This window comes from Microtus pennsylvanicus, chromosome 5 (genome assembly GCF_037038515.1).
Source record: "Microtus pennsylvanicus isolate mMicPen1 chromosome 5, mMicPen1.hap1, whole genome shotgun sequence".
In the NCBI taxonomy this organism is placed as follows: domain Eukaryota; kingdom Metazoa; phylum Chordata; class Mammalia; order Rodentia; family Cricetidae; genus Microtus; species Microtus pennsylvanicus.
Window position 1 is genome coordinate 68,555,250 of NC_134583.1, and position 12,024 is coordinate 68,567,273.

A 12,024-nucleotide genomic window follows, 5' to 3' on the forward strand; every position below is an offset into this window, starting at 1 on the left:
TGTGTGTGTGGCGGGGGTGGTTTCAAAAAAATACCTGCCACCTGCGGCCTCAACGCCTTCTCTGTGAGTCATCGCAGCGGCAGATGATTGGTTGTCACCGCCAGGAGCAGCTGTACTGCAATTGGCTCCGGAAAGGCGGGACATCTCAAACCATCTGGACATCCCTGGGGCCCGAGGTTGAGTCTTCCCGGTTTCTCCACGAGTATCCTGGTCAGCCTCTGGAGGCTGACCGAGCCTGGGCACCGCATCTTAGAAACCAGTTTCGTGTCCACAGAAGAACTCATTATGCAGGTCAGACTGAACCTGAACTCACAGAGATCTGCTTGCCTCTGCCTCTGTGTCTGGGATTAAAGGTGTGCGCCACCACTCTGGCTGTAACGGGTTTTTAAGAGGTAAGAGTGTTGGTGTTTATGGAAAAGTAAATACGTTTATTGTTCCATATGGTTAAATGTGTACACAATTTATTTGTGTAAAACTGAAATAAAAATTTGGTGACTGAAGAAAGGTCCGCGATGTCAACCTCCGGCCTCCACATGCATGAACACACACACAGGTGTTCTCCAGAGCATTAGAGTAGAAATAATTATGATTGTCCTTTTTTTTTCCCAAACAGGGTCTCACTATATAGCACTAGAGCGGACCTGGAACTTGCTAAGTAAGCTGGGGTGGCCTTGAACTCACAGAGATCCACCTGCCTCAGCCTACTGAGCACTGAGATTAATGTTTATTTTTTTAAAGCTGAGTGGAGTTGGGCCTGGTGGGCAAGGCCTTAAGGGGTGGCAAGAGGATCCATCAAAGCCTACATGGTCATTTAAGCTAGACTCTGGAGAGAGGGGTCTAGGAAAGAAAGGGGAGGGGGAGGGGAAGGAGAGTAGAAGAGAAGAGGGAAGGGAGAAGGAAATCCCGGGAGACACAGGGTATGTAGGCCTGTGATAGAGAGCTTGCCTAGGCCCTGGGTTCAATGCTCAGCAGCTCCTATCCACCCACCCCCCAAAGTTACAGATTTTAGCAATGAGGATGCCTCAAGGATCTGCCCTGCTGAAGACATCAAATCATGTGGACCTCTTCAGCCCTTCCCCAGCCTCTGAATGAAGTGGTTTCACAACCCCTCCAAATTACTACATTTTGTTTATTTTATGTGTGTGTGCTGTAAAATGTTATTTTAACTGGGCAACGATGTGTTAGGTTTGTTTATGCTGCAGAATATTGCTTTAACTGTGAAAAGGTGTGTCACATTTGTGCCGCGTTTGTTTGATGACGTCAGGATGTGTGTCCAATTATGTAAAGATGTGTTGCATTTGTTTCACCTTGCCTGCCTAAGGCACCTGATTGATTTAATACAAACCTGAACATTTGATAACTAGGCAGGAGAAGGAAAGGTGGGGCTGGCGGGCAGACAGAGACTAGGAAAGAAAAGAATGAAAGAAGAGAGAAGAGAACGAGAAGAAAGAAGGGGGCACACCCTGGGCAAGAAGCCAGGCAGCCACTAGTCAGCCAGACATGAGAAGCAGTGAAAGTAAAATATACAGAAGGAAAGAAAAGTAAAAAGCCCCAAGGCAAAAGGTAGACAAAGAGGAACAGGGTAATTTAAGTTAAAAGAGCTGTCCAGAAACGAGCCTGAGCTAGGCCGAGCATTCCTGATTTGGGAGCTGGTTGGTGGCCCAAAAGGAAAAGCCTGGTGCATGTGTGGTCACGCATGGATGGAGACTGAGGACAACTTGGAAGACACAGTTCTCTCTATCCACCATGACGGTTCCAGAGATCAAACTTAGATCATCAGGACTGGCAGCAAGTGTATTTATGAGCTAAGCCATCTTGCTGGCCTCACAACTTTGTTTTTCTCCCAAGACAAGCTTTCTCTGTGTAACAGCCCTGGCTATCCTGAAACTTGCTTTGTAGACCAGGCTGGCCCCAAACTCACTGAGATCTGTGCATCACCACCACCACCCAGCTCACATCTTATCTTCTGGAACAAGATCTGTACTAAACCTGAGGCACACTGATTTAACGAGACTGCTGTTCTGTGAGTTCTACGGACTGCCTGTCTCTTCCCCCAATGTTGAGGTTACACGTATGCACTCTGCCTCCAGCTTTTGTGTGGATGATGGGAACTGGAATCAGGTCAACATTCTTACACAACCAATAGTACTTATTGACTGAGCCATCTTCCCAGACCCTGCTTTGTGTGTTAACTTCTCTTTGAGATTTTTTGTGTGTGGAGGTACGTGTACGTCAGGCTTGTGTGGCGCACACTTTTTTTTTTTTTTGGCGGGCGGGGGGGGGTGAGGTTCAAGACAGGGCTTCTCTGTGGTGGCAAGCACTTTTACCTGCTGAGACATCTCGCCAGCCCCCTGGCACTTTCTGACTATTGTTCAGTGTTACACATTTGTATAAAAGTTTACATCTTCGGGCTGGAGAGATGGCTCAGTGGTTAAGAGCATTGCCTGCTCTTCCAAAGGTCCTGAGTTCAATTCCCGGCAACCACATGGTGGCTCACAACCATCTTTAAAGAGGTCTAGTGCCCTCTTCTGGCCTGCAGACATGCACACAGACAGAATATTGTATACACAATAAATAAATAAATATTAAAAAAAAAAGTTTACATCTTCATTGAGATAGACTTCACTTACTCTTTTAGTCACCCATTCAGTATGAAGTTCGATGGTCTGAGTATATTATTTTTCTTTCTTTCTTTTTTTTTATTTTCGAGACAGTGTTTCTCCGTAGCTTTTTGGTTCCTGTCCTGGAACTAACTCTTGTAGACCAGGCTGGCCTCGAACTCACAGAGATCCGCCTGCCTCTGCCTCCTGAGTGCTGGGATTAAAGGCGTGCGCCACCACCACCAGGCTTTATTTTTCAAACTGATATTTTAAAATGTATAAGACAATGAAGGCTCAACAGGTAAAGGTGCTGAGGTCAGTCCCTGTAACCCACATGGTAGCGCTGTGGAATAATCCTTCTGTTCACTGTGAATATGTATTACTCTCATTGGTTAATAAAGAAGCTGATTGGCCTATAGCAGGGCAGGATAAAGTTAGGCAGGGCAACTAGACTGAGGACACAGGGATGCAGAGCTGAGTGAGAGAGTCGGTAGCAGACACAGGAAGATGGCACACCTTACTGAGAAAAGGTACCAAGCCACTTGCCAAAGCATAGTTAAGAAATACGGGTTAATTTCAGTGTAAGAGTTAGTCTTAACAAGCCTGAGCTATCAGCCGAACATTTGTAATTAATATTAAGCCTCTGAGTGATTATTTGAGAGTGGCTGCAGAAAAGAAACATATGCCTACATGATAGGAAAGAACCAACTCTTGAAAGTTGGTCTCTAACTTACACACATACAGAGAGAGAGAGAAATAAAATTTAAAAATTTTACAAATGGGTAAGAAAGTTTGTCAATTGAACCCAGTTTTTAAAATTTAGATATATTTATTTTATAAGTATGAGTGTTTTGCCTATGTGTGTGTATGGGCACCATGAGTGTGCCTGCTATCAGCTAAGGCCAGAAGGGGGCTTTAAATTCCCTGCAGGGTTTGCAAAGATGAGTGCCACCAGTCACAGAATTGAGGATGTGAATTTGAACCTGCCCCGATCCATTACACCTCTCCCATTTGGTGTGAGTAGAAGTTGGCAAATGACTGGATTATTACTATCATCCTTTTAAAAATAGTTTTATATGTATGGGTATATATGTGTATCTATGCCCCATGTGGCTGCAGTGCCCCTGAAGGCCAAAAGGGGTCACCAGAGTCCCCTCGAATTGGAGTCACAGATGATTGTGAGAGGAAATGTGGGTGCGGGCAGTCCAACCCAGGATCTCTGGAAGAGCAGCCAGTGCTCTGATCTGCTGAACCATCTCTCTTTATTTGAAACTTCACCAAGAGGTGACTCCAATGGCAGCTGCTGTGCCACTATGGTTACACTACTGAGCAAATTAACATAGTTCTTGCTAATTGATTTTTTCTCCATCTCTGTCTATAATGTTGATGAGGAGCAGTCTGCTGTTAGTTGGCTGATGCCGAATATTATTTTTTAAGATTTGTTACATTCATTTATGCTGCGGAACATTTGTTTAATGATGCAAAGACACGTTGCATTCTTTTGTTTTTTGAGACAGGGTTTCTCTGAATAGCCCTGGCTGTCCTGGAACTCACTTTGTAGACCAGGCTGGCCTCAAAATCACAGACATCTGCTTGCCTCTGTCTCACAAGTGCTGGGATTAAAGGAATGAGCCATCACTGCCCAGCATGTTGCATTTTTTTATGCTGCATTTGTTTAACTCTGTGAAGCTGTGCTACTTTGACTGTCTAAAACACCTGATTGGTCTAATAAAGAGCTAAATGGCCAATAGTAAGGCAGTTGAAAGGATAGGTGGGCCTGGCAGGCAGAGAGAATAAATAAGAGAAGAAATCTGGGAAGAAAAATCAAGGATCAAAAACAGAAGGAGAGGAGGACTCCAGGGGCCAGCCACCCAGCTACACGCAAGCCACAGAGTAAGAAGTAAAGAATGAAATTCAAAAATAGAGAAAGGTAAAAGACCAGAGGCAAAAAGTAGACAGGATAATTTAAGAAAAACTGGCTAGAAATAAGCCAAGCTAAGATTGGGCTTTCGTAAGAAAGAATAAGTCTATGTGATTTATTTGGGAGCTGGATATCAGGGACCCGAAAAGAGCTAAGGGTCAAAAGAGTAAAAAAGTTAAAAAAACAAAAACTTGCAGTTGGCAATGACAGCAACAGACCTGCATTGTGCTTTGGGAATGTATCACTCTCCTACCTGGCATTGTGTATGTGTTTCTCTTCTTTGGGATCTGCTGCTGAGAGCTCATCTATTACCTGTGTTTTTGTGGATATAACTCCCTTGGAATGATGTTTTCCTTCTAGTACTTTCTGTAGGGCTAGATTTGTGGATCAGTATTGTTTAAATCCTGTTTTATCATGGAATATCTTGTGAAGGCGTAAATCATAAACAATCCCACACCAGTTTGGAATTATGATTAATAGGGTGATATTTATTTAAAGGGGAAAAAACTTACAGATCACCGTCCCAGACAACAGCCCCCTGCGCAATCAGGAAGGAGTCTAGTCGCCAGAAATGGAGCAGGAAGCAAAGAGAGCGTGAGGAGGGAAGTGGCCGCTTTTTTAAAGAGAGAGGGACCACGCCCCAATGGGCTGGCATCTCAGCGGCCATTGGCTGGAGGAGCAGAAGGACCTCCCGCAACACCTCCCCCTTTTGTTTAAGTAAGAGAGTTCTAAACCTACTACGAAATTATATACAATAAGTACAAATATCCTATTCTAACTAGCTTAGGTCTTGTATAATAAATAACTTGGCCAAGTCATGAGAGAAAAGTAACTACATTTATATAGTCTTCAACCCCATCGAAGATCTGAGAAGGGAAATAATGTTACCTGGGTAATTAGGAAGTTCAGTAAAACAAGTCCCAAAACATGCAACAAATCACAGAGACAACTAGCTACCTGGGCAATCACCCAAAGTCACATTTGCAGCGTTGAAGCAACCAACTTTGGCTAAGGCCTAACATAACTGACATACCATTTTCTTTTTTTTTAATATTTATTTATTATGTATACAATATTCTGTCTGTGTGTATGTCTGCAGGCCAGAAGAGGGCACCAGACCTCATTACAGATGGTTGTGAGCCACCATGTGGTTGCTGGGAATTGAACTCAGGACCTTTGGAAGAGCAGGCAGTGCTCTTAACCACTGAGCCATCTCTCCAGCCCCTGACATACCATTTTCAAAGGCAAGCAACTTTTCAAAACTATCTTACCCTGTCTTGGCAGGATATGACAGTCCTGTTTTATCCATTGATGCACGCTCTGTATCTCTGTCAGTGGTTGAGGTATGGGCATTTCTTTGCCCAAAGGCCAGTTCTGCCAAAAAGAAAGGCTCCAGGTGGAGTGTCTTTGGTGCTCAACATTCTCTCGGGAATAGAGCGGTGTTGCCAGGAGCAATTGTGTCTCACTACCACAAAACTCTGAGTTAGATTAAAGGCCATTTTCTACAGCTGTTTGAAGAGGTTGAAGATTTTCTATCTATACTGAATATAATCTCTATGTAAATAAAGAACCTGATTAGTCTAACTATAAATGACAAACTTAGAATACTATTGATCTATATAATTCTCAATATCTATCTAACTTAAAGACTAAGACAATAAACAATTGTGTAACAAATGAGGATAATGACCTCCAAATATAAAAAATGTACAAATATACATTGCAATATGGTAAATATATACAATATATATATCAATACAATATATGTTAATACATAAAATGTTTTAAACAGAGGTAGAAACATGCATGCATACAATAGTCAATATAATTTAACTTTGTATCAATATACAAGAATCGATACCAATATATTTGTCTAAAAACAGTAACTCACAATTACAAATCTATTATCCCATCATCCCTCTTTTTTTTCCAAAATGATCCCTGAGCTTATAAAATTCCTCCCCCAACCCTCAACTGTATACTAATTATAATCAACCCCTAAATGATGTCCCTAAACCCAAGGGCAAACTTTACTGGGAGAGGGGACGTCGTCCTCTAGAATTACTTCCAGCTGTCATGGGGGCAACGTTCTTTCTGGGGGATCCTGTGAAAGTAACATGATGGTTAAATTTCAAGATCAATGTCTTTTAAAATTGCAAATAGTCTCTGAGTATTTTGTGCAGGTCTGGCCAAAATGTGGTATACGATGTGCACCATTTCAGCTAACCAAGTTGGAACTGTCTTGTGCAGCTGGTACCCAAAGCAGGTCTTGTAGTAGCGCTATCAGTATCATGATGTCATATCAACCAGGTGGAGTTGTTGTTAAGAGGCCCTATCTTCTTCCTGGAAACTTCAAATGTCAATTCAGGAAAAACTCATTGTTCACTGTGAAAAACTTAAACATTAATCATATAGACATATATATATATATATATATATATATATATATTCAATGAAAGACATGATAGATATATTCAATGAAAAGTATGATAGATATGAAAAAAAGCAAAGATGTTTTCTAAACTCATATTTCTTTCTGTCCCATATCATGGCTCTTGACATGAGACAGAAACTCTGGGTTTTTCTCTTACTAACAGGGTTGGAATTGGAGAGGGACTGAGCCAGAGTCCAACTTCAAAACCAGCTCTATAAATTTAGAAATATGGTTTAATATATTTTACTTACACAACCTATTCAGTTTTCTTGATATTTTCTATTGGGCAGGTATTTTTCCATCTGTTAGTATCCAAACATCCAGGGTCCCTTGAATTTTTCAAAAATGAGTGTTTTCCTGTGGAGATAAGAAGAGAACCCTGCCCCCATTCTATATGTTTTTCTTACCACCTGTATGAATATCATCATTGTGGATGAGTTATCATTTCTCCTTTCCAAGAGGTTTCTCCTCTTCAAATCGAACCTTTATTAATTTTGTTGGTATCCACAATTTTTCTTCTCCTGTGGAAACAAGAACAAAACCCCTTCCTCAATGTAGCACATCTCCTGGTTTCCATTGAGAGGTCAGCACATCTTTGAAGTAAATTGGTTGATTTAGTTCAGCAGACTTTTCCATTATCCAATGTCTTTCTGCTGCTGTCGTTCCTTTCTCATTAGCGTTTAGAAAATTCAAGGTTAATAAAGCATTATGTAATCTATTTCTGGGGGTATTTTCGGTCCCTTTCTGTTTGTTCAGCATGTCCTTTATAGTATGATTTGATCTTTCTATAACTGCCTGACCTGTAGGATTATTTGGTATACCTGTAATGTGTTTTATATTATAATAATCAAAAAAGCATTTCATTTTCTTAGATACATATGCTGGATCATTATCTGCCTTTATTTGTGCAGGTATACCCATGATGGCCATAACTTCCAATAAATGTATGATTACTGAATCAGCCTTTTCTGAGCTCAGGGCAGTAGCCCATTGAAAACCTGAATACGTGTCTATGGTGTGGTGTACATATTTTAATTTACCAAATTCCATAAAGTGGAACACATCCATCTGCCAGATTTCATTACTCTTAGTACCCTTTGGGTTATTCCCTGCAGGCAACGGTGTTTGATTATAGAAAGAACAAGTAGGACATCTCTTTATAATGTCCTTAGCTTGTTGCTATGTAATAGAAAATTCTTTCTTTAGGCCTTTACTATTGACATGATGCTTTTTATGAAATTCTGAGGCCTGCAACACGCTTCCAATCAATAATTGATCAATCTCAGCGTTGCCTTGTGCTAGAGGACCAGGCAGACCTGTATGGGACCGGATGTGTGTTATATACATCAGACAAAGCCTGTTCCTGATTATGTCTTATACCTGGATAAACAATGAAGTCAACTCTGTGTCATCTGGTATAAATTCAGTGGTTTCAATATGCAAGATAACTCTTTCTGCATATTGTGAATCTGTAACTATATTAAAAGGTCCTTTAAAATCCCTTAGCACCATAAGAATGGCATATAATTCTGCCTTCTGGACAGAATTATAAGGGCTTTGTTCCACCTTACTCAATTCATCTGACTTGTAACCTGCTTTCCCTGATTTATTTGCATCAGTATAGAATATACGAGCCCCAGTTATTGGAGCATCACGTATAATTCTAGGAAGAATCCAAGAAGTTCTCTTTTTTCTTTTCTTTTTTTTTTTCTTTTTTTTTTTTTTTTGGTTTTTCGAGACAAGGTTTCTCTGTGGTTTTGGAGCCTGTCCTGGAACTAGTTCTGTAGACCAGGCTGGTCTCGAACTCACAGAGATCCTCCTGCCTCTGCCTCCCAAGTGCTGGGATTAAAGGCGTGTGCCACCACCGCCCGGCAAGAAGTTCTCTTTATGAGGTTAAGTCTACCACTTTTGGGATAGTTGCTATTAATTTCTCCCAAAAAATTAGCACAAGCTCTTTGCCATGGTTCATTGTCTTCCCATGACTTTTTTATTTCTTCAGTAGTAAAAGGCACTATAATTTCTGCTGGGTCTATACCTGCTAGTTGACGAAGTCTCAGCTTACCTTTTATAATTAATTCAGAGACTTTTTCCACATAAGTTTCTAATTTTTTACTTGGTTTATTAGGTATAAATATCCACTCTAAAATAATATCTTCTCTCTGCATTCGAATCCCTGTAGGAGAAATTCTGGAAGGCAATATGACTAGGATGCAGCTAAGATTTGGGTTCACCCTATCCACATGTGCCTCCTGTCATTTTTCCTCAATCATTGTCAGTTCCTTTTCTACTTCAGCTGTCAGTTTTCTTGGACTATTCAAATCTTTATCACCATCTAAGGTTTTGTTAAAATGAACTATTAGATCAGGTGTTATCCCAACAGCTGGTCGTAGACTGGAAATGTCTCCTAACAATCTTTTAAAGTCATTAAGAATCTTTAACCGGTCTCTCCTAATTTGTGCCTTTTGCATTTTAATTTTCTCTAACCCTATTCTGTAACCTAGGTAATTAATAGAATTTCCTCTTTGAATCTTTTCAGGGGCAATTTGTAATCCCCACCTAGGCAAGACTTTCTTTACTTCTTCAAACATCCTTTCTAAAGTATCTTTATTTGAATCAGATAACAAGATGTCATCCATGTAATGATAAATTATGGACTTGGGGAATTGTTTACGAATTATTTCCAATGGCTTACTTACAAAATATTGGCACAATGTAGGACTATTGAGCATACCCTGTGGGAGGATAGTCCATTGATATCTCCTATTAGGCTGAGAATTATTTTAAGTAGGCACTGTGAAGGCAAATTTTTCTCTATCCTTTTCTTGTAACGGTATAGTGAAAAAACAATCTTTCAAATCAATAACTATAAGAGGCCATCCATTGGTAATAGAGAAGGCAAAGGAATTCCAGATTGTAGTGGGCCCATAGGTTGAATTGCCTTGTTGACAGCTCTTAAATCTGTCACCATTCTCCATTTACCAGATTTCTTTTTTACAACAAACACAGGAGAATTCCAAGGGCTGGTTGATTCTTCAATATGGTGAGCATCTAGTTGCTCTTGCACCAGCCGTTCCAATACCTGTAATTTATCTTCAGCTAGAGGCCACTGTTTGATCCATATTGGCTTCTCAGTTAGCCATTTTAAAGGTAGGGCTGTTGGTACCTCTAAAGGTTTGGTATTTGCTGTATGTTCTTTTTTAAAGATTTATTTATTTATTATTTATACAGCGTTCTGCCTGCATGCATGCCTGCAGGCCAGAAGAAGGCACCAGATCTCATTGTAGATGGTTGTAAGCCACCATCTACTGAACATCTACTGAACAGGAACTGAACATCTACCTCTTGAAGAGGCCAATTCGGATGAACTCAGGTCCTCTGGAAGAGCAGCCAGTGCTCTTAACCCCTGCGCCATCTTTCCAGCCCTGCTGTATGTTCTTGTACAGCCTGAATGGCTGGTGACCTTTTTCCATAATACCTCATCATATCTTTCCCAGAATTATGTGTTCCTGGAACTACAGGAATGTTAATCTGGGTATTCCATTGCTGTAGCAGGTCATGGTCCCATAAATTTATGGCAATATTGGCTATATATGGCCTTAGTCTTCCTATTTGCCCTTCGGTCCCTATGCATCCAACCCATCTTGTGCTTTGTTTTACACGAGACAGGGTTCCAATTCCCAGGAACTGAACATCTACCTCTTGAAGAGGCCAATTCGGATGCCATGATTCTGGGGTAATGATACTTACATCCGCACCTGTGTCTAATAAGCCTTCAATAAAAGTGCCATTTATACAGACTCTTAGCTTTGGTCTTTGATCGTTAATAGAAGTCTGCCAAAATATACGTTTACTCTGTCCTACTGGGTTTTTTGACTCATCCTCCACACGTAATTCATCATTTAGACCAGTATTACTTTTTACAGCAGAAATTGGAGCTTTTAATTTTCTTGGTGAGGCACGTTCTCCACTGTGACTGGGAATGACTGGGCCACTATTGGCTTGGGGGCCTGCGAGAGGCCCCTCAAGGAGTTTCCTGATGATATCGGGTTGTCCCGTCTGTCTGTTGTTGACCTGCATTTTTTGGACCAATGCTGGCCTTTACCGCATCTCCTACATATACCTGAAGGCCGAGGTCTCCTATTTTTGTCATTCCCAGAAGAGATATTATTCCTAGAAATTCTTTGCCTGCAATCCCTTTGCAAATGTCCTAATTTACCACAATTAAAATGCTTCTCCTACCCAAGATTCATCATTATAGCTAAACGTCTCAACATTCATCGTATGCTGAATCCATTCATCCATAGGTGCTGATCTAGACTTTAAAGGCCCAATTATCTTTTTGCATTCTATGTTTGCATTCTCAAAAGCTAGAGATTCAAGAAGTATTCGTCTAGCTTCTGGGTCTGTTACCCCTATGTCCAGAGCCTTAATTAATCTTTGCAAAAAGTCAATAAAGGGTTCTCTCTGTCCCTGCCTAATTCTGGTATATGATTCAACCCTTTTTGCTGGATCTTGTATCCTATTCCAAGCATTTGATGCTGCTTGATGACATAGACACAGTACTTCTTCATCATAAAGAGCTTGGACCTGTGGATCAGCATATTCTCCTACACCAAGAATTTGATCTTGGGAAACCTCCACACCTTTTGCTCTTCCTTGCTGTTCCATATGTTTGGATTCTTCTCTGAAATAGATTCCAAACATCAAGGAAGGTCCATTATCTAAAACTGCAGACACTAACTGATGGAAATCATGGGGGGTAGCTCTAGCATTAGAAGCCCAAGTCCTTATCATTTCCTTAACATATGCAGAGTGCAAGCCAAAATTAACAACAGCTTGCTTAATTTCTTTCAGATCATTGCTATTGGCGTCCATCTAGCTTCTTTGACTCCCTTTGAGCCTTTAGAAGTTGACGCTTTGTCAGAATTAAGCTAAAACCCTCGGTAAGCCAGTTCTAATAGCTGGTGGAGGCATTGTATCCTGTCCTTGTGCCTCCTTACTCTGTTCACCAGCTCCAGTAATTTCTCCAATCTTTGCAAATATTTTTATCATTGTCTCTCTTAAATCCT